Here is a 4,825-nt window from a genome sequence, read left to right as displayed (position 1 = left end):
GAGTGAAAACTCAGTGTCAGGGCCCAGCCTTGGACTCGGAGGCTCCCTGACCTCAACCCCCATCTAACCTGACCTCACACCATGCAGGGCATGAGATGAGAAGAAGGGTAAAGGTCCCATCTCCCCACATGGTTGCTATGTATATAAAGAAATGGGTCACATGCCCACAACTATACAGCTCCTAGAGTTGTGTAGTGTGACCCAGTGTCATGACCATGCACTCTGACCCAGATGCCAGCCCCTTTTTGTTTTATTTGTCACCTGTCCCATTCAGTTTCCTTACTATATATACTTGTATCATCATAACTTTAGTCTGAATATCGACATGGTTTGTCCCCTCTAACAAGGCAGCCCAAGCCACTTTGAAATGTGGGCACTGAGACAGTAGGTGGGCACAGCGCTCTCTTGGAGTTGTGGAGGCCGAAGCCCAACCCCGGAGCCTTGTCCCCACCAGTCATCCCCATTTGCTGACCTGTACCTAACACCCAGAGGGAACATTCTGGGTGAGCTGCTTGCTCAGAAAGTTCCCACACTATCCCATGCACATGTGTACACAACACACAAAGGCAACAATCAGAGAAGAAAGGGAGTAAAGTAGGTGGGGAGTCCAGGGCACCCTAAGGCAGGGTGCTGAACCCTGACACTCAGAGAAAAAGAGACTTGCAGCAATATGCATGAGAAATAACCTAGAGGAAGCTCTAGGGGGGAGTGCCCAAAACCTGGAAGAAATCATACTTCCAGAAGAAAATCTTCAACAAAAATTCAAAGAAAAAGACCTCTAAAATCTAGCTACAAGTTACCTGATTCCCATAAAAACAACCACAAATGCACTAGAACTAGCATTCATATTCCTCTGCAAAGTCATAAGCTTCATGGATTACTGCACTTGATCATATTGGATTGAGATTCAAAATTCATGTCAACATTCTGGCATGAACTTGTCAGGGATGGGTCCAGAGCGGGTGGTCCAGTGCAGTGCCCAGCACTGGGGGGGGGCCTGATGGAGGAGTCAGGATCATGTGGGAAGTGCCACATCATCCTTGCGCACAGCTGCAGTTCATATGGGTGTCTCTGTGGGAGATCTCAAGGGCATCTGCTGCAGGTGCATGAAGGGTGAGGCTCACTGTAGGCAGGCCCACAATACATAGATAGGGGAAATGTTGTCCATGTGACAGAAAGAGAAGGAAGGAGGAAAGACAGAAGGAAGCAAGGAAAGATGAAAGGAACAAGAAGAAGGGATGAGAGGAGGGGCACAGGGTGGAGCAGGGTTGGCAGAGTGGGGTCAGGCAGGGCATGCCCTGACAGAACTACACCGAATACTTGGTGTGCAGTTGAAATTCATGACTGCATTCCATCTGCAAGGTGATGGCCAAGTGGAGAGAATGATACAAAAAGTAGTACAAATACTACATGCAATGGTCAGACCAGATCAACACAACTGGGCAGCAAAGTTGTCAATGGCAGAATTTGCAATAAATGTGAGTTCAAACGCATTGACAGGATTTTCCCTGTTTGAATTAATCTATGGCCATATGCCAAAGATGTGCTTAACAACACCACCCTCAGACTACCCAGGATGTCATATCCTGGACCTTCCATCCCCTATCTGTCCTGTTCCCAGATGACTCACACTATGACCACCAATCCCCATAGTGTCAGGGCATGGCCTAACTGGCTACCCTGACCCCCTATGCTGGAGAGGGAGCTGTCATAAGATGATCTGGAGTGATCCAAAGAATGCAGGTAATTTTGCTTAGCTCTCACTTAGCTATCTCCAGCATGTCACCCCTTTCCCTTATCTCACTTATGATTACCTGAATATATTACTCTTCTTTTCATGTCATTGTTCTATTGGCTGTTCCTTATCTCTGTTGCAGCCATGCTCTAGTGGATAGTGGTATCCATGTATTTAAACCCTACCTTTGCTGAAGATGGCACTTCAGCATTAATTGTAATGACTAGGATTCTTGGGAACATTGTAATGGGGATTTGCTGGTGTACCATAGACAAGCCAAATCCCACGATTCTACTACCCTCAGCAAGCACCTCACATCCATCACATGTAGCCTATATCCCCTCACACTCCTTACACACACTCCTTATTTTTCCTTGTTTTTCTGATTCCATTTCTGGTGTCTAGAACCCAATGTTTCCATTTCCTTATTGTCATGTGATGTTCTTTCCTTATTTGTTTATCGGACTCTTCCATGACAAGCTGTATAGTTTGTTAGAGTTGTCAGCACCACACTCTACTAGAGGACCAATATACCACCTCAGACCTGACCCTCAGTGAGATCCTTATCCCCCTCTTTCCTGTCTTGAGTCTAGGCAATAGACCCATTACAGTGCCATTACATCATTGTATCTCTCCCTCCACCACTTGTGGAGGGGTTTAAAGGCATTGTCAGTCATCTGACGATGTTCCAAGTGTGAACAATCTGGCAATGGGCCAGATTTTGGATCAGGCCAGCCCAATGGGAAAGATAAGGCATCACCAGATGCTTCAGATCCAAGGTTCTTCAGAGCAAAAACACCCTCTGGGTGTTTCTCCTCCCTAGAGGGCTGTGTGGGTGGTGAAGTACTCTTTGCCTTCTCAAGTCACAATTGTTGTGAGCCTGCTGCAACCATCGCATGGTTGCTTGTATTACTTGGACTAGCTTTCTTGGTTAGTCCTATCTGTTTCCGTTGGGCCTGTCATCAACAAATGAATGTTGTAACAGGGATTTGCTGGTGTACCATAAACAAGCCAAATCCCGTGATTCTACCACCCTTAGCCAATGTTCCCTCCCACATGTTTCCTATTTTTCCTGATTTTTCTGACTCCATTTCCAGTCACTAGAGCCTGATGTTCCCCCTCCTTATTGTTCTTTCCTTATTTGTCATTTTCGGACTCTTCCATGATACCGTGACCAGCTGTATAGTTAGCTAGACAGTGAGGAGTAGCGAAATCCACTCCCAGTCAATGAACCTGTGTGTAAGGCCAGCCTTGGTGACTCCTCAATCCTCAGGCTGTCGAGAACACTATATATGTATATACAGCTGTTATACATTGTTTATTACAAGGAATATTAAGAAATAAAGAACAAGGGAAATGCATGCAAAGCATGCATCATCCCATCCCTGTCCATCCCTTACACTGTGCATGCAACCACTCCAACCCTCCCCTCTCTTCTGTCTCGAGTCTAGTGGTGATAGACCCATTACAACATTCAGTAGGAACATTGAATGAAGGGATTTTGTCTGGGCGGGCCCACCCAGGCCACTCCACCCAGTGCCCTACTCCCCATCCTGCTCCTCTCTCTCCTTTCTCTTCTCCCTTTCTTTCTTTTCTTTTCTTTTCTTTCCATCCTATCCTTTTCCCTTCCTTCTATCACTTGGACAACCCCACCTGCAATGTCCCTGCACAATGCACCCTCCCCCAAGTGCCCCAGACAACCCAGGTGCACACCTGTCACCCACCCACAGTGGATGCCCTTGGGATCTCCCACAGAGACACCTGGATGGGTGTGGCTGTGTGCAAAGGTGACATGGCACTTCCCACATGGCTGTCATATCCATCCATGGCCATCATCCTCCACCATCTCCAGTCCTTCCAGATTACCTCTGCTCCTTTGTCACTAACCTCAGAGCCTCCGTGTTCCATAATCCTTGTTATAGAAACAGATCTAGAATCTTATGGTCCATGACTATAGGCAATCAGAGTTTGGGATTCCATCACCTTATTTCACTGTCAAACCCCATGCCAAGCTTTCCCACTGGGTTTTGGTGCTGGCTGGGGGATTTGTTGAGTTTCAAGGGATTTCCCTTGACCATTGTAATATTTATATTAGATAGTTATGAGTCATATGACATGTAAGGCAGTTGCCGGAATTGTTCTTGCCTCATCCAATATACAACTCACAAACCATCACTCCGTGATTGTAACTGCCACTCCATTGTGCCACCACCTGTAAACTCGACCTGTAACCACAGAACTGTCCCATTCCCATGTCTACCTCATTATTCCTACAATTGATGATGAAACCCCAACAACCCGGTGAGTGTCCAGTCACTGGACCTACCACCACCTGCTCCCACCAGTCTACCAGGTGGTTGAGCCCCTGCTCCTATCCTTCCTGCAGTACCCCACCAGGTTGTTAGAACTTGCGGATTCGGACGACTCCGGAGTGGAATCGGAGACTTAGCATGGAAGGACCTCGGCCTCAGCGACTCGGGCAGAGTGCTGTGCCATTGCTGGTTGTCCTGGGGGTCCCTAATTTCAGATCTAGCAGAGGGAAAGTCTCTTGGGGGGAATTCAGGTCGATTTCGGACTGGGGTTACAAGTTACTAGGTACATTGTATATAAGGAGGGGTCCGGAATCAAAAGGAACAAGGGTAGGACGAAAGGAGACAAAGGGAGATGGAAAGAGGAACAACACCGAGGGTCAAGTGTTTGACTCAATGGTGTTTCCCAAAGGAGGAATGAAGGGCCAAGGCCCAAGGAGGAAGGAAGGAGGATGGGAGTCGGGAATGGCTAGCTGACTGAATAGAAGGAAGCAGCAGCCCAAATAGGAATGAGGGAGAATAGCGGAATTGAAATGGACAATGCAATAGTTGCAAGGTCCGGAGTAAGTCCAGAAAGTCCGAACTCGGAAGTTAAACTCCGGAATATTGGCAAACGTAATTAAATGGAATGAGCTAACCAATACAATGGGTATAAGCAGAGGTGGGGTCAAAGTCCGAGGTCGGAGCTAAGACCGGAGGTTCTGGAGACAGAGATGCAAACGGGATTCCGGAGCAGAGGTCCGGAGTCGGGAGCATAGGTGTTGCATACTTGTCTGGAAGG

This window comes from Cantharellus anzutake (assembly GCF_015039405.1).
Source record: "Cantharellus anzutake strain C23 chromosome Unknown EI90scaffold_151, whole genome shotgun sequence".
NCBI classification, from domain to species: Eukaryota; Fungi; Basidiomycota; class Agaricomycetes; order Cantharellales; family Hydnaceae; genus Cantharellus; species Cantharellus anzutake.
Note: the sequence above shows the minus strand (reverse complement) of the source record.